Below are 20,006 nucleotides of genomic sequence, written 5' to 3' on the forward strand. Positions count from 1 at the left end.
GGTGGATAGATCAATCTCATACATGGGAAGAACATAGGCATTATACTTTGTGCAAGATTTGGAGAAATGGAAAGCACAAAGGGTTAAATCCGCACCCTAACTTGGTGACGGACTTGCTACAGCAGCAACAACGGTGAGGATTCCATTTACGACAGAGGAGACCAGCGGCAGTATGTCACTGGCGATGACGACGACAATCCAGAGACCATGCGCGGCAGTGCTGGGTCGCAGGCTCGTGCGGTTGAAATGATTTTCAACTGTACGGTATGCAGAGTATAAATATCCAGGCGCTGCCGGTGTGACCGAGTGGAACTACTCGGTGGCACCGAGATGCAAAACTGCTAGTAGTTGCTGCAACTCGGTATGACCGAATGGTTCTAATCGGTTGCACCGAGATAAAAACCTAGTCAACTTAATGATTTCGATGGGACCGAGTAGGAGTGAGTTGGTCTGACCGAAAGGCATTAAGAGGTTTTGTAAGTTAAGCCCTTTGACGGTCGGTGGCTCCGAGTGCTCCTCACCCCGAGGGTCCGAAGGTGACTTGTTCAAACTTTGTGATGTAGCATGAATGGAGTTTGAGACGAGAAAAAGCATAGATAGCTAGAGGGAGTACTTAGGCATTCTTATCCATCCATTTGGAAAAAATAAAAACCAAACAATCAAAACAACAAATGGACGTCTTCGAATGAGGAAAATTATGCAACCAACATGCTCACACAATAAGATGGCAAATAAAACATGTGGCAAAGCATGCATATACACTCTAGCATCTATCAAGCAATTGGCAATGACTAGGTCATGTATATATGAGTATATTGACTTAGGAGTCAAATGAGAACATTTGATCATAGGTCATACTCATCGTTTAAGCACAAGTGGGATTACCACTTTTACATAAAGGATTATTGTGTTCACATCATTAGAGTTGCTTTAGCTCAATTTAAGAGCAAAGCTCCCCCTAGATGTGATATCCCCCCTTAGAGGGATGAACTAACCTTGGGTTTTGTCGATGATGACTTCATGTAGGTGTTGAAGATGTAGATGCTAAATGTTGATGTAGATCATTTGGAGCAATCCATTAGAGTGAGTTGCACTTCCAATACCTACATGGGTTAGTCCCACCAGGAACATACAAGGATATCCATAGACATAGAGTGAAACACACATATGATGATGTCCATGAAAGCATTAGGTTACCTTGTCCCTTGTCTTACAAACAAGAGGGTTTGTGACTCCTTGAACTAGTGCAAGATATGGAAGTTGGTTGCACTTGTCCTTGCTAAAATGAATATGAGTGAAGTATGTTGGCGGAGTCACCCTCAAGAACTCTCTAGTTCTTCTTCTTTGGGATCCACATCAACTTGATTGGAATCCTTGGATTTTTAGTCTTACTTGAAGAATTAGAACTTGATGTAGTCCTGGGAACCCACTTGACCAAGGCCTTAGGAGATTCTTAAAATGAATCAATTTCCTCTTGAAGCTTGCCTTTTAGCTTGTGGTCTTGTGGTAGAAGACCATCTTGAGCTTGTGTTCCTTTGGAAGAAGTGGGTCATACTTCTCTTATTGAGGAACAAACTTCGTCTTGGGGTATTCATCTTCTCCCCACTCAACTCCATTGGCATTGAACTTTCATTCAAAACCAACACCTTGATTCTTCCGGTGCCTTCCTTGCTTGCGTACAATTTCCTCAAATTGCTTACTTTCGGCAAGGCTCTTGTGAACACCTTTCTCTATAATTCCCTTCAATAAGCTATTTTCTTGCTCAAATGTAACTTGGCTAAGAGAATCATTAGTGGAATCAAGAGAACTACTAGAAGCAACAATATTGGATTTAACATGGTTATTGTTACTACTAGAAGAAGAATCTTTATTGTTCTTGTTGCTAGATTTTACTTGTGGCATATAAGTAGACAAGAGTAAACGCTTGGCACTGTAAGAAGAACCCTTCTTTCAAAGATCATCATTGATAGCTTTTAAGAACTCATGCTGTTGCTCTAAATTTAGCTTCTCAAAAAGTAGCTTCTCATGAGTATTTAGGAGCTCTCTATGATCCTCTAGAGTTGTTTCATGAGCTAACTTAAGAGTGTTTAGTTCTTTAGTTAGATGGTAAATCTCCTTCTTATCATTGTCATACGTTTCATTTTGATTAGCATGATTAATAGTGATTTCATCATAGTTTTCATCACTAGTGTTGTCAACAATTAAATCATCATCACCTAGCAAATCATCTTCATCACTATTGAAATCAACATACTCGGGGTGTGATACCTTAGGGACTTTAGCCATGAACCATCTTCCAATTCCTTCATTTGGTGAGTCAAATATGTCGTAGGAGTTGGATGACACAAGTGCAAGACCGGCAACCCCTTCATCTTGAGTACATTCGGAGTCGGAGCGATAACTTCTCTCAGAGTAGTTGCCAGAGTCAGAATTGGATACCCATTCACCAACATGAGCTTGATGTCTTCATCTTGTGTACCTCTTTGTTGACTTTTCCTTTCTGAATCCTTGCTTCTACGAGAGGTTCTTCGTTCATGATGATCACCTCTACTCCTTCTCTCTCTTGGTGGTGATTCATCTCTTTTACTTTTCCTCTTAGGTGAATCTTCTCTTTTCTTGTAGGGAGCTGTACACTCATTGGAGTAGTGTCCGGGTCTTCCACAATTGTAGCAATTACAGTCATGACTATAAGATCTTTTGTCATTGTAGGACCTTGACTTGGAACTTCTCTCTTTGCTTCTATTTTTTGTAAAATTTGTTGAAGTTCTTCACCATTAAGCTCAATTCTTCATTGAAGACTTGTTTCTCACTTGATGTTGTAGGAGCATCACATGAAGCTTTATAAGCAACACTTGACTTGTTGTGGAGCTCTTCCTTATCCTTGAGTGAGATCTCATGAGCAACAATTCTACCAATGACTTCCGTTGGCTTGAGATATTTGTAGTTGGGCATCATTTGGATCAAGGTGCACACGGTATCATATTTTTCATCCAAGGCTCTTAGGATCTTCTTGATGATAAATTTGTCGGTCATCCCTTTGCTTCCTAAGCCGGCAATGTCATTTGTGATGATAGCAAGCCTAGAGTACATCTCAGCGACTCCTTCACCATCCTCCATTTTGAACTTGTCAAGTTGACTTTGAAGCACATCCAATTTGGATTCCTTGACGGTCTCGGTACCTTTGTGCATATAACCCAAAGTATCCCAAATTTCCTTTGCATTCTCAAGGCGGCTAATTTTGTTGAATTCTTCGGGGCACAGTCCGTTGAAGAGAATAACGCAAGATTGAGCATTGTATTGCAACATCTTCAATTCTTCCGCGGACGCTTCACGATCTGGTTCTCTTCCATCCTCGAAGTAATCACCTTGCAAACCAATGCGCACAATAGCCCAAATAGCGGGGTTATGACCAAGAATATGCATTTTCATCTTATGCTCCAACTAGCGAAATTAATACCATCAAAGTAAGGACCTCTACGGTGGTAATTTCCCTCGCTAGACGCCATACTCTCCTAGGTTGTGAAACCAAGGCTATGATCACCAAAGCTATGGAAATCAATGCAAATGGAGTCCAAAGCTCTGATACCACTTGTAGGATAGAAAGTAGGTCTAGAGGGGGGTGCTTAGACTACTTGACCAAATAAAAATCAAGCCTTTTCCCAATTTTAATTGTTGGCAGATTTTAGCAACTAGTGCAAGTCAAGCAATCAACCTACACATGCAATTATAAGAGTGTAGCAGCGGAAAGTAAAACATTGCATATGAAGGTAAACGGGAGGGTTTGGAGAAGGCAAACGCAATGTAGACATGGAGATTTTTGGCGTGGTTCCGATAGGTAGTGCTATCGTACATCCATGTTGATGGAGACTTCAACCCACGAAGGGTAACGGTTGCACGAGTCCACGCAGGGCTCCACCCATGAAGGGTCCATGAAGAAGCAACCTTGTCTATCCCACCATGGCCATCGCCCACGAAGGACTTGCCTCACTCGGGTAGATCTTCACGTAGTAGGCGATCTCCTTGCCCTGACAAACTTCTTGGTTTAACTCCACAATCTTGTCAGAGGCTCCCAAGTGACACCTAACCAATCTAGGAGACACCACCCTCCAAAAGGTAATAGATGGCGTATTGATGATGAAATCCTTGCTCTTGTGCTTCAAATGATAGTCTCCCCAACACTCAACTCTCTCTCATAGATTTGGCTATGGTGGAAAGATGATTTGAGTGGAAAGCAACTTGGGGAAGGCTAGAGATCAAGATTCTTGTGGTAGGATTGGAATATCTTGGTCTCAACACATGATAGGTGATTCTCTCTCAGAAAATGAGTAGTGGAGGTGTAGGCACGTTCTGATGGCTCTCCCTCAAATGGAGAAGGGGGTGGAGGGGTATATATAGCCTCCACACAAAATCCAACCGTTGCACACATTTGACCCAACTCGGTCAAACCGAATAGAAGAACTTGGTGAGACCGATTCAGTTCAAAATGTGAACGTTAGGAATCTCGGTGGGACCGACTGGAACAACTTGATGGGACCGATGTGATAGGGCTAGGGCAAAACCTCATCTCGGTGAGACCGATTTCACCAAAGAGCAAATAGAGAGTTGGTCAAGCAAACTCATGGGACCGATTGCACATTTCGGTGAGACCGAAATTATTGCAACATGAAACAAAGAGTTTGTAGGGCCATCTTGGTGAGACCGAGATCCGTATCGGTGTAACCGAATTGCTAGGGTTTCTGGCAGTGGCCACGTCAACTGAACTCGGTGGCGTCGAATGGATTATTTCGGTGGGGCCGAGTTTGACTTTGGGTTCTGGACATATTTGGAAATGAGAAAGTGGTTGAGGGTTTTGGCAATATCACTAAGCACTTTGAGCAAGTAGACTAGTAAGCAACACCTCATCCCCTTTTAATAGTATTGGCTTTCCTATGGACTCAATGTGATCTTGGATCACTAAAATAGAAATGAAGAGTCTTGAGCTTTTGCCAATATGTGTCCTTAGCATTTTGAGGGGTCCACATCTCTAGTCCATGCCATGCCAATCATTGAACTTCCTGAAATATTTAACTTGAATGGATATTAGTTCAATGAGCTATATGTTGTTATGAATTACCAAAACCACCCAGGGATTTGTTGCACTTTCATATGGGCTGCCTGAAGTGGCCCATGAGAGAACCGCCATGGGGGTCCTCGGCCCAATCCATCTGATGGGGAGATGACGTGGTGAGTACCCTATAGTCCAGGACACCGTCAGTAGCCCCCTGAACTGGTCTTCAAGTTTAGTACGCTCCTCGATTCTTCTGAACTTTTCTTCATTTTCAGTCGTCGGTCTTGAAAACTGGTTCAACAAATCTTCCCATCTTTGATTTTGATTGCCGAGCTAAATTTGAAGAGTTCATACGTTGGGCTTCCGAAGAGCCCCTTTAGGTCTTTGGCCTTTATCAATGCCTTGTTATTTTTTACGCCACACCTCGGGTTTGAAGTTTTTCCCAAGCGCCGATGTCCTCTTGTAGCCAAATTCCAACATAGGACTGTATCCAAGCTCCAACGCTGGACTATATCCAAGCTCCAACACCAGACTGCATCCGAGGTGTCTTTTTCAGCCGAGCTCCAATGCCGGACTGCATCCAAGCTCCAACGCCGGACTGTATCCAAGCTGCAACACCGGAGTGTATCCAAGGTGTCCTCTCACAGCCGAGCACCAACGCCGGACTGCCTCCAAGGTGTCATAGATTACCCCGATCTTGAAAAATTTGAAGGAGTTCAATCGAGCTTAATGCCGAAAATGCCCTCTATGGAGCCAGCCACTTGCATCCGAGCTTTTTGCTGAACTGCTTCCAAGGTGGTACACCACCTCGGCCATGGGCTGATTTTTGTGAATTTAATTCCAATTTGTCCAATGTATTCTCTGCTGAGATATATAGCCAGTAGCCCTCAATGTGTGTGTACGCTCAATGCCCGGCATGCACCTGAAGGAAAACTTAAAAATCGTTGATCCCAGTAGCCCCTGAGACTCAGGTCGATTCATGAAATCGGCCCGAGGATCAACTCCTAGCTCGGTAGCATACTTAGGAATAGAAATGTAGTGTAATATATTAGAGGAGATAGTGATCGGCGGACGGACCCTTGAGAGAGGGTTTTGAGAAGTTGTCGTAATATATTAGCTTGATGCCGGATAAGTCCCGGATGGTACCTACTGTTGTCTGAAGACGCGTTTGCCCCTAACTCGGTCAAACCGAACACCGAGCACTTTGAATTTTCGGCATTGAATAGGAATGCAATAGCCCCCGAGCCACTAGTCGGGTGGCAACACCAGATCAAGGATCGATGTACCCCTTTCATATTTGGAAATGATAAGCGCGAAGTCCAGTAGCCCCCGAGCCTTAATGTGGGCATGGGTGACCGAATTAAGGATCGATATTCGTTTGATAGAAAATTTTGTTGTGTTTAACACAAACTTCTCGGAAAGAGAATACAGATCACTTAAAGGATCTAGAGCTAGCAAAAGCTGGGCTCAGGAAGGTTGGCCCTAATTGGCTTAATAGATAGGAAATCAATGCCAATAGGGAATTATGAGAGCGTTATGTCAGCTGTTCGGTTGTCTGTGCGAGATTGTGCCCTTGACTATTTAAAATATGGGCTGCAGTAAATTGACTTTACTCACAATTTATGTGTAATGATTCTATGTATCCAAGTACTTTACATCATTAATGCTCTAATCTACATTGTACAAAACTTTATTGACCGACCATCGGCTTCAACCTCCTTGGACAGTAGTCGGGGATTGTTTGCCCTACTTTATAAATCCTTTATGTGGGCAAAGATTTACAGCAAACAAGGCAATCCGGCCATACGATTTTATAAGCAAAGGTATGTAGAGAGATATGTTATATTACTTTTTAACGTAAGAAACATCACCTGGGAAAAATAGTTCCTTTATAAGTTCCTTTTCCCAGTCTATCATGTTGACCATGATCGTGAAACCTCAACTCTGATCAATGTAGGAGGAAAATATTGAGGATTTAGTTTGGTGAAAGTTCCCGAACTCTGTGGTCTTTAGTTAACCTAAATTTTCACTTCTGTCATTGTTGACCAAAATTATATTCTTAAGATGGCTAGCTTTCGGCTTCACCCAGTCTGAGGTACTAACTCAGATGACCCGGAAGTAACAATCACAGTGGTGCTCCCTTTAACCCCTAGCCAAACTATTGGGAACGCAGGGGGTAAGCACAGGAGCCAGGCAACCCAGCTTGGCCAAAATCTTAAGTTAAATTTGATGCATATTTATGGCTTTATAACGATGATTACGGAAGGCAACGCTTGTATACTGAATACAAACACCGATGACATATGTTTATTTTGACCCCATTTTGCCCGTTTATCATTTGAAAGTAGCCCATCATCGGCTTCTACCCCTTTGTAGATGCTATGCAGGGTGTTTCGGCAGTAACAAGAGAACCCTTAGCCGACATCTCGGTGCACGAAGGCAGTTGCATTAGCGGAAATGAGGCAATCATATATGTATAATTTATAACTTTCACTTACTCATAGGAGCTTAAAGTTGGGAGGTGCTACTTCTTGAGCTTGCGTTGATTTTCCCCTTGAGGAGGAAAGGGTGATGTAGCAAAGTAGTGATAAATATTTCCCTCGGCAAAGTAGAGGAAAGGCCCCAAGATGAGATCTCACGAGAACAGAAGACTGCGCCGGTGAAAAAGTATTTTTGTGGACACTTCTGATGTTCGGGGAATATTTGAGAATATATAGAGCTGGAATTAGGGTTAGGGGACCCTCAAGGGGCCCACGAGCCAGGGACAGCCCCCCTGGGGTGCGCCCTAGAGGCTTGTGGCCTCCTCGGGACTCTTCTGGCCCTCTCTCCAAGCCTCGTAGGTGTCTTCTAGTCCAAGAAAAATCATCGTAAAGTTTTATTCCGTTTGGACTCTGTTTGATATTCCTTTTCTATAAAAGTAAAAAAACAAGGAAAAAACAAAAGCTGGCACAGGGCTCTAGGTTAATAGGTTAGTCCCAAGAATAATATAAAATAGCATATTAATGCATATAAAACATCCAAAACAAATAATATAATATCATGGAACAATCAAAAATTATAGATACGTTGGAGACGTATCAAGCATCCTGAAGCTTAATTCCTGCTCGTCCTCGAGTAGGTAAATGATAAAAACAGAATTTTTGATGTGAAATGATACCTAACATATTTATCAATGCAATCTTCTTTATTGTGGCATGAATGTTCAGATCCATAAGATTCAAAACAAAAGTTTAATATTGACATAAAAACAATAATACTTCAGGCATACTAATAAAGCACTAATGTCTTCTCAAAATAACATGGCCAAAGAAAGTTATCCCTACAAAATCATATAGTCTGGCTATGCTCCATCCTCATCACACAAAGTATTTCATCATGCACAACCCCGATGACAAGCTGTAAGTGCATCTAGTGCCCCTTAGTGATTTTGGTGTATTGAAGACTTATAGGTTAAGGGACTAATATGTTTGTGAGTGTACATAGGATCTACAAGTCGATGAGGAGTTTGATATTTAGTGAAAGTCGACACCTAAAAATGAATGTCTTCAGCTGAAGACTTTGGTTCTCCTGAAGACTTTGAAAGTGAAGAAATTGGTGTGACCTTCAAGACTAGGATATTCATGCGAGGATTATGATGCGTGAAGACTTTTGTTTTTGTAGTTTCATTTTCTCTTTGTTGAGTCATATGAAACACCGTACTGTTAAAGGGGGTCGAGGTAATACTAAGGAAACTTATTTCCAAGTGATGCTCATCTCAAAAGCATACACCTACCCAATCCTTTCGAGTGAAGCCATTGGAAATCTCATATCAGTTCAGTCAATTTCTTCAGTGATAGAGACGAAGATCTTTTGGTCTCTGAGGAATTTGTTCTGACTGAGGAGTTAGGAATTCACTAGTGCGGATTGCCTACACTGTGAGGAACATGATAGCCCTGAGGAATTTGAACTCAAATCCGACCGTTGCTGTGCCACGCGCCAGCTGTCCAAAATATCTTACCACCTAACGGTCATATCACTGATGGGCATTTATGTCTTATCATGTCGGGCTGCTCCCTAGGCTATAAATAGCCGCCCCCTACAACCACTGGCTGGTTGGCTGCTCCGAGAGAAACTGACACTTGTCAATTGAGAGCATCCCATCCTCTGAGGACTTTGAGCGAAAATCATCAAGTGAGGAAACCCAAATCCAAAACCCAAATCCAAAACCCAAACCTACAAACCCAAAGTGATTGAGCATCACTGAAGAGATTGTTCCTTTGTGGAACCGACGCTTGTTACCTTTGAGGACTGTGTATCCTCCAGACGGTTAGGCGTCATGGTCTGAGCATCCAAGAGGAATTGTGGATTGCCGAGTGACCAAGTCTATGAAGGTTTGGAAGTCACCTGTGAAGACTTACCACGAGTGTTGTGCGAGGTCTGTGTGATCTTAGCCTAAGGAGAATACGGTGAGGACTGTGTGTCCTCGAGTTTAAATACTCAACCGCTCCAACCAGACGTACAACTGTCACAATAGTTGGAACTGGTCTAAGAAATCATTGTCTTCACCAAGCCTACTAGTTCTATTTCCTCAACCCTTTCACTTCCTCATTCATGTGTTGATGAACTTGATCATTATTGTTTGAAGACTTTGAGTGAAGACTTTCTCTATTTCCTCAATCCAATTTCTTCAGTCACATTGTCTTCAGCCTGCTTATCCTATGTTTACGCTTTCTGTACTCTATGTTTGTCTTTCATTTCATCATGATGACTATGATATTGCTTTGTTATGCTTATACCTAAGTACTTATTCCGCTGCTTGTAGTTCGTGACTTAGGAATTTCCTCACCCTGAAATTCCTTAGTGACTAATTTGTAAAAATCGCCTATTCACCCGCCCCTCTAGTCGACTTAACACACTTTCAATTGGTATCAGAGCAAGGTACTCCCTTGTTCTGTGTGATTTTGGTTTAACCACCTAGAGTTCAAGTTATGTCGACTGCAGGTATGATCAAGGTCTCGGCTAGGTGTCCTACCTTCGATGGAACGGACTACCCCTACTGGAAGAACAAGATGCGCATGCATCTTGAGGCAATTGATAATGATCTCTGGTATGTTGTGTAAAATGGTGTTCCCTCAGTCACTCCATCTGTGAATGGTGCTGATGCGAAGAGATTCAAGTAACTCGATTCTCAAGCGAAGAATATCATATGTGGCCATCTGAGCAAAGGACAGTACGACAGAGTGAGTGCTTTGGAAACTGCTAAGCTGATTTGGGATAGGCTGTCCAAGGTCAACGAAGGAGTCTCCACTCAACGTGACTCCCGAGTTGATGTTCTTCGCAATCTCTTCAACTGCTTCAAAAGACTCAACAAAGAAAATGTTCAGCAAACCTTCGATCGCCTCACTGACATCTCAAATGAGCTTCAAGCACTTGGTGCCACTGACATCACCGACCATGAGGTGGTGAAGAAATTGCTGAGATCACTTGATTCCTCATTCGATACTCTTGCACTGATGATTCGAGAGCGGGCTGATTACAAGTCACTAGATCCCGCTGATATCCTCGAGAGGCTGAACACTCATGAGTTCCAGCTTGCTGAGAAGAGAGACCTCTATGGACCGAGCTATGGAAGATCACATGCACTGAAGGCCAAGGCAGTCTCTGAGTATGAAGGTGAAGATTCTGGTAGAGCCTTGGTGATCCTGAAGAACTAAGCCAGGAGCTAGCAATGCTTGTGAAGAAATTCCAGAAGTTCTCTCGCCGCGGTCGCTTTGGAAAGTCTTCAAGAAATGATGATTCCTCATCTAGTGACTACAAAAAGAGAACTTGCCATAAGTGCAAGAAACATGGTCACTACATGCCTGATTGTCCTCTATGGGAAAAGGAATCAAAGAAGAAGAAGTACAAAGATGACAATTCTGATGACTCAAAGAAGAAGAACAAATCTTCAAAGTCTTCATCTCACAAGAAGAACAGTTCCAAGAAGGCCCGGGCATTCATTGGCAAGGAAATGGACTCTAAAGCTAAATCTGAGGATAATGTGGAAGAGGAGGAATTTGAGGAGTCAGACTCTGGTGTGGCAAGCTTAGCCCTCGCTACTGCTTACGTCAGCAAGTCCATCTTCAACACTGAAGAAAATGATCTCCCCAACTCTGCTGACAAGAGCGTCGATGACTATGCTCCCACCTACATCTTCATGGCAAAAGGTGCCAAGGTACTCAAACATTCCCCCTCTGACTCTAGTGAGGATGAATCTGATGACAATATCAAGCCTAGCTATTCCAAACTTGCTAAAATTGCTGTTAAACAACAAAAGGCTTCGGAAAAGATTCAAAATCTACTAGACAAAAGAGATGACCTGTTGGGCGAGGAATTGAATCGAACTAAGACTCTGGGTGATAATCTTCAGAGACTTCAGACTAGGTTTTACAACCTTCAAAATCATCATAACACTCTCTTAACTAGTCATGCACTACTAGTCATGCGCTACTAGTCATGCGCTCCTCAAAATACCACGCTACTACTATTTAGCAGCAGCGCGTGATATACAAACGCGCTACTGAAAGGAAAATAGCAGTAGCACGTCCACCACAAACCGCGCTACTGCTATAATTGCCATGACCTCGCCCCCCGCTAGTTATAGCAGTAGCGCACTATACCGAACATCGCTACTGCTATAGAAGTTAGCAGCAGCGCGCTTCGAGGAAAACCGCTACTGCTAAGATCAGCCCACAAGTTTAGTCCCACCTCGCTCCATGAACAGGGTGTTTACCACCTTAAATATGTTATTTCTGAAACTACCACAACCAGTTGGTCTTCACTGAACTCTATGTGTAAAATTTGTGGCCGCAATATGAGTCCTCTCCGGTTCCTACTGAAGAGGACTCATATTGACAATTCAGATTGTACACAAAAAGATCATTGATGGCCAATGTATTTTTGCATTGACGTATTTTTTGTATAGTTACACTTAGCTGTAGCGGTTTATATGCAAAGCGCTACTGCTATTCAGATTAGCTGTAGCGCGTTTTGGCAAACGCACTGCAACTATCCCTACCTTATCCCCACACGCACGACCGACCCTCACTCACACTCTCACTCTCGCCTGCGTGCCGATAACCGTCGTCGTGCGTCGCCACCGCCGCCGCCTTCGTCTGTCCGCCGCCGAGGTACTCCCCTCCTTCCGTCCCTCCTCCCTCTACCTCGCACATCCTCCCTCCGCCTGCGGCCGCCCCTCCCTCCTCCGCCGCCGCCCTCCTCCCTCCGCCTGCGGCCGCCCCTCCTCCCTCCTCCGCCGGCAGCCCTCCTCCCACCGCCCTTGACCTCGCCGCCCCTAGATACCTCTCCATCGCCCCCACCCCCTGCCACTAGTTAGTACTAGATTTAGTAGTAGTAGATGTTAATTTAGGGTTCATAGCTAGTACTAGATGTTGCTTAGTTAGTACTAGATTTTTAGTAGTAGTAGATGTTAATTACTAGTAGTGATGGTACTAGTTAACTAGGGCAGTATGATTAATAGTAGTTGTAGTTGAACTAGTTTAGTAAGTAAATTAACAAACTAGTTGAACTAGTTGAATTAATAGAACTAATGTATTTTTAGTAAGATAATTAATATAACTAGTTGAACTACTTTATTTTTAGAAAGAACTAGTTTTTTTTTCTATTTATAGTAAGTTTATATTTAGTAAGAACTAGTTGAATTAATAAAACTAGTTGAACATGTCATATTTGTTGTTATTTTTTAGTTTAAGCAATTATTCGGGATGTATTAGTGATAACTTATACGGTTTCAGGTGACCACCGTCGTCCCCGTTACCGACCCCCTCCGACATCCCCGCCGTTGTCCCAGTCACCGACCCCCTCCGACATCGAGGTGAGACCAGCCAAATATCCTTGTATATCTTGTGTTGTTGCTCAAATAGGATATGTGGTTGCCCAAGTGGCCGTTCATGTTCAGTTTACATCTCCAAGTGGCCTATGTTTTGCCGGAGTGTTGATTAATTTCCGTTCCGGCAAATTTCAGGTGCTCGATATGTCCTTTTTTAGCAAAGGTCATGCTAGATTTTTTTGTGAATTCTGGCATGACTTGTGCTAGAATACGTACAAGTTTAATCTTTGAATTATGAACATAGGAAATGTCGTACTCGGATGAGACAGTCTCCCGGGGGAGTGTAGCTGGTGCGACGACGATCGAGGTATGTGCGTCAGGTTCGTTGAGCTAGACGAAGATCGGCGCTTCAGCATTAAGCTCGAGGAGACCTTTGATTGTGAAACGGTACGCAACAACGACAAGTGTTTTTTTCGTAATTAAGCATGACTTCAACTATTTGAACGTCTAATTTTCATATTTTACAATTCGACTAGCTTATCCCATGCCATGCAAGATGCTATGTCTTGGAGAGGATGGGTTTTGAAGACCATGAAAATTTCAAAACAAAGAAAATACACCTAAGGACCCATCATGATATGGATTTTGAAGTAAATCTGTGCAATGCTCAGAGAGTAACCCATTTTGGTTGCAAAAATTGGGAAGCACTTTACAAAAGGTATGGTTTTTATGAGGGTATGATTGTCACCATGGATCTTGGTGATCTTGACATCGAGCAAGACAATATGGACATTTGGGTCCTTGTTGATACGCTTCTGATTGTACCACTATGTGAGTTTCTCAAACATAGTTATTAACTAATTTATATTGTTTATTTCAAAATAGTTGATAGCTTATTTCCATTTACAGCTTATTTTGATTCTTCAAAGACTGCGCGGAAGATGGTAGATAAAACCCTACACCGATGGCACCGAATTAACATATAAGGAGAAAAATCATCTGATCGCATTTTGTACTCTTCTTGAGAATTACAATAACTATTATCGAACTCCTCCAAATTATGGTGAATACGTGCCACTAGTGCATGTTTTGAACCACGGTAACTTCTCTGGAGATACCCTGGTAAGATTTTTTACTATTACGACATTCGTGCATCTTTTGCATACTTCTAAAACTAGTACATCATTGCTAACTATGAAGTTATTATGTTTTTCAACAGAAACTCCCGATGGATTGTGTGCCTCATCTGATGTCTCTGGATGGTCGCCTCTTAGTTCTGAACATACTGCCAGGTAAATCTAGGGAGCTCACCTGTGCATATCGGATTTCTAAAACCGGTGAACACATGTTCATCAAAGAATGGAAGAAATGTATGGACATTCGCAAGGAGGTTCTTGGAAGTAACATTCAGTGAAAGGCAATGGAGACAGGCTAATCTCCATTCTCCATAATGGAGAGTCAGGGGCTATCTTGTTTTTTGCTATTTTACCTTAGAAAATGTAGTAGGTCTTAATCGAATGTAGTAGGTCCTATGAGGTACAATATGTCTATTATGTGGTAATGTGTTAGAGTTGATAATGAGGAGTACTTGTGATTACGACTAGTGACCAATTTGCTATATGATGTCATTGATGAAAACGATGATCTTGAGGAGGTGTTATATGACAATGATGTATTATGATGATAAGTTGTTAATGATATGATGATGATGATGATATTATTATATCATTGGGTGAAAGAACCGCGTATTAGTTTCAAGTGGATGGACATCCACTTGAAACTAGTCCACGGTTCTTTCACCCCGTGATGTAATAACTCATTATGATGTAAAAACAATCTCTAAATTCCTGTTGTATGAAAACTTGTGTAAAGGTGTATGAATACAACATGAAATAAAAAAGAAATAAAATACTAAATAATAGTAGTAGCGCGGGAAAGGAGAAGCTCTACTACTAATTACCAGTAGCGGTGTTCTGAAGAAGCACTACTACTAAGTCAATTTAGCAATAGCGTGGATCTAGGCACGCTATTGCTAAGCATTAGCTGTAGCGCCTTATCAGTAGCGCTCCTGCCCGCGCTACTGATAGGCCTAAAACCCGTGCTGCTGCTAGGCTTTTCCCTAGTAGTGATGAGAAGCTTTCTTATGAACTTCTTCAAAGAAAGCAAGATCTTGAGAAGTTAAAAGTGAGTTATGAAGACCTTCAAAAGGAAAACGATTCATTGCTTGCTCAACAGATCAATTCCGCCCAGGAAGAATTTATTCCACCATGTCTAAAATGCATTGAGCGTGAATCTGCTAATTCTTCTCCTGAATGTTCAAATGCTTCTATTGCTGCAAATTCTTCAATTGTCTCTGTGGTCACAAATTCCTCACCTGAGGATACCACAAGTATGACTGACGATAATGCAGGGCTGAAGGAATTGTAGGTGACAGGCATTTACAAAAGACTGAAAGGGCATCAGACTCTTTGTGATGTGCTCAAAAAGCATATCTTGAACAAGAACCCTAGGAAAGAGGGTATTGCCTTTGAGAGGAAACTCAATGTTGATGGGACCTATTGGAAACCTGAGCAATATCCCAAAACCTCATGGGTTGCTGCAAAAGGACCTCCTGTAGATCCACGCACTCTATCTGGCTTTACCTGTGATTCTTCATATTCCTCTGATGAGTCATTTTACACCAACTATAAATTGTTCAAGATTCAGAATGGTGAAGTATTTGCTCGATATGTTGGAACTAACTGTAGGAACGGTCCCCCTATGAAGAAAATCTGGGTTCCCAAAAGGTGCCTTGAAAATCTTCAGGTGAAAGTCATCATGACACCACCCATGAAGAAAAGGAACCCCAGATCAAATTCTTCATATGGACCAAATTCTTCATATGGATCAAATTCCTCACATGGATCAAAATCCTCATATGAACATCATCGTCCTAACACTTTTGTTTCACAGGGAAAGTCTAAAGGCTATGAATATGTGCATTATTCTTCAAACCATCATGTTCATAAGTCCTCGAAGAATTTCTCTGCTTGTTCATATGCTTATCCTAACCACTCTTCTATGAAACGAAGTGCACTGGCTTCAATGCCATCTTTTTCTTATGGAGCTCATAGAATGATGAACTCTTTGCCACCCCTCCATATGTCGGTGGTGAAGAAAAAGAACTAATCTCTTATGCAGGGTCAGATCTCTAGACGAACTTAATCGTCTGAAGAATTTTCTCGAGACCTGAATGTGCTTGAATGGATGCAAGCTAATCATGAAGAAATGGATCACTCATTTCTCTCATCCTCATATTGCTATATATGTTACTGTTGATGAAATTGATATCATATTCTTCGGCGATGAAGTATATGGGTTCGTAAGTTGCACTAATTCATCTACAGGATGAACAACCTAAAGCTACTGAGTGGGTCCTCGATAGTGGATGTACAAACCACATGACCGGTGATAGGAACTTGTTGATGGACACTATTTTGTCACCATCTCATCTGAAGCATATCACTTACGTTGACAAAGGCAAAAGCAATGTATTGGGTCTATGAAAGGTTGCGATCTCAAAGGATAGACACATGGACAAAGTCATGCTTGTCGAGTCCTTAGGATTCAACCTCATGTTTTTCTCAATGCTTTGTGATCTTGATATGGTTGTCGTCTTTGGAAAATATCATTGCATTGTGCTAATGGAATCTGCCAATTCCAAAGTCTTCGAAGGCTTTAGGAAAGGAGACTTGTATATTGTTGATTTCTCTGTAGGATCATAGCCTGCCACATGTCTACTTGCAAAAGCTTCAGAATGCTGGCTATGGCATCGACGACTTAGTCATGCTGGGATGAGGAACTTGCATACACTCGCGAAGAAGAAGCATGTCATTGGCATCGAGGGTGTCAAATTCCTCAAAGATCATCTATGTGGGGTTTGTGAGGCTGGAAAGATCACCAGAACACTGGCCTCGAAGACTATCATGACCACTTCTTGTCCCTTTGAATTACTTCATATGGATCTCTTTGGCCCTACTCATTATGCCACGTTCTCTAGTTCTGTATCATTATATGGCTTTGTCATAGTTGATGATTATTCCCATTACACATGGGTGCATATCATCACTTACAAAAATGAAGTGCAGGAAGTCTTCAGACAATTTTACTCAAGAGCTTCTACTAACTTTGGTGTGAAGATCAAGCATATCAGGAGTGATAATGGAACTGAGTTCAAGAACACCAGTCTTGATGAATATCTTGATATACTTGGTATTACTCACGAGTTATCTGCTTCCTGTACTCCTCAGCAGAATGGCATCATGGAGCGCAAGAACAGAACCCTTGTTGAGATGCCTCGCACCATGCTTGATGAATACAAGACACCACAACATTTTGGCCTGAAGCTATTGATACTGCATGCCACATCATCAACATGGTATATCTTCACAAATTCTTCAAAAAGACCTCATCTGAACTCATCACTGACAAGAAACCCAATGTAAGTTATTTCAAAGTCTTCGGTGCTAAATGCTGGATTAGAGATCCTCGCCATCACTCTAATTTTGCACCAAAAGCACATGAGAGTTTTATGCTTGGTTACGGAAAGGACTCGCACACCTACAGAGTCTTCAACATCAATCATCACAAGATTGTTGAAACTGTAGATGTGTGGTTCGATGAAACTATGGCTTGCAAAGAGAGCACCTACCTCCTGTGCTAGATGAAATGTCACATGAGGAATCCATCAAGTTCAAAGCTACTGAGGATATCATCCCTACCAAAGAATTTGGTGAAGAAGTCATTCTGGATCATGTAGAAAATCACACTGGTGCTGCTGAAGAAACTGGTCCTGAAGAAATTGCTGGGCCTAAGCAAAGTCGTCAACCTGCACATCCTCGCGTTGCAAATGAAGTGCAGATCGAGAAAATCATCGACGACATCAACGCACCAGGTCCTCTCACGCACTCAAAAGCTTCACTCTTATCTAACTTTTGTGGGCATTTTGCATTTGTCTATCACAGAGCCCACTAAAGTTGATGAAGCACTCATGGAATCTGAGTGGATTAAAGCCATGCAAGATGAATTGCATCAATTCAAGCTCAACAATGTGTGGGAGCTTGTCAAGCTACCAAACCCACGCAAGCACAACATCATCCGTACTAAATGGATCTACCGCAACAAACAAGATGAAAATGGCCTTGTGGTGAGGAATAAGGCTCGTCTTGTAGCTCAAGGCTACACACAGGTTGAAGAAATTGATTTCGATGAAACTTTTGCACCTGTTGCTAGACTTGAGGCTAGTTGCATATTGCTTGCTTATGCTAACCATCATAATATCATCTTACATCAAATGGATGTGAAAAGTGCATTCCTCAATGGTAAGCTTGAGGAAGAAGTGTATGTTGCTCAACCACTAGGTTTTGAGGATCCAAAATTTCCATATCACGTCTACAGACTCAACAAGGCCCTCTATGGCCTCAAGCAAGCACCTCGGGCGTGGTATGACATACTGAAGAAATTCCTCATGAAGAAAGGCTTCAAACCCGGTTCACTTGACCCAACTCTTTTCACCAAAGCATATGATGATGAATTATTCGTGTGCCAAATATATGCTGATGATATTATCTTTGTCCATACTAACCAACATTACAGTGACAAATTTGCCTATATGATGAGTGAGGAATATCAAATATCTATGATGGGAGAGTTGAAATTCTTCTTAGGTCTTCAAATTCATCAACAATACAATGGCATATTCATATCTTAGGAGAAATACCTCAAGGATGTGTTGAGGAAATTCGGCATGCAAGATTGCAAAGGCGTCAAAATCCCTACGCCCACAAATAGCCATCTATGCACCAATGAAAATGTTAAAGACTTCAATGAAAAGGTATAATGCTCCATGATTGGCTCTTTATTGTACTTATTTGCATCTAGGCCAGATATTATGCTTAGTGTTTGCATGTGTGCCCGATTTCAAGCTACACCGAAGGAATCACACCATAAGGCTGTGAAGCATATTCTTTGATATCTAGCTCACACTCCAACACTTGGATTATGGTATCCCAAGGGCTCTTCCTTTGATCTCATTGGATATTCTAACTCTGACTATGCTGGTGATCGGGTGGACCGCAAGTCAACATCAGGCACATGTCATTTCCTCGGACAATCCTTGGTATGTTGGTCCTGGAAGAAGCAGAACTGCGTATCACTCTCTACTGCTGAAGCCAAGTACATTGCTGCTAGATCCTGCTGTGCTCAATTGCTATGGATGAAGCAAACCCTCAAGGACTATGGCATCAATGTGAAGAATGTGCCACTCTACTGCGATAATGAGAGTGCTACCAAGATTGCTCACAACCCAGTTCAGCACTCGAAGACAAAGCACATCCAGATTCGTCATCATTTTCTTCATGACCATGTGTTGAAGGGCGACATCTCCATCGACCACGCAAATACTGAAGACCAGCTAGCCGATATCTTCACAAAGCCCTTGGATGAGAAGATATTTAGCAAGTTGCAGGTGAGCTAAATATCTTAGAATCTTCGAATGTTCTTTGAAAAGGACACACATCCTAACACCTATGCAAATTTCATGACTTAGATGTGCAACACATGAAGTAACGTTTTTCTTCAATCAATGAAGACTAACCCTCTAAGTGTGAAGAAATTAATGAAGAATTTGATTCTTAGAACCCTACGGCAATTGTACGCAGTGCTGAAATCATCATTCTTATACGGTGGGTTATGCCACCAACCAAAGTTGAAAATCTTCAATTTGAGTTTCTCTTCAATTTTGAAATTCCTCAGTTGCTCAATTTCTTCAACTTTGCATTGTATTCACTCGTTCCGTCATTATTCTTCATTGACTATATATATACTTGAGTTTTATGTCCTCTACAGCATTCACTTATTGCTAATTCTTCAAGTAGCCTTTTCTGCTAAGTGAATGTGATCGGACCCTTTAACCCTCTATGCTAAACTCAACCCAGTCTGTTCACAAATTCTTCATGTGCGTTCTATCTGAAACCCATTCAAAATCTTCACTGTGTCCTTGTCAGCTGAAGAATTTGCAAACGAAACATTAAAATATTCTTATCTGAATCTTTGGCTTTTGCCGCTCAAACCGTTCCACATCTCACGATAAGATTTAACTATTCACCCACGATC

The sequence above is a fragment of the Triticum aestivum genome, chromosome 7B (assembly GCF_018294505.1).
Source record: "Triticum aestivum cultivar Chinese Spring chromosome 7B, IWGSC CS RefSeq v2.1, whole genome shotgun sequence".
NCBI classification, from domain to species: domain Eukaryota; kingdom Viridiplantae; phylum Streptophyta; class Magnoliopsida; order Poales; family Poaceae; genus Triticum; species Triticum aestivum.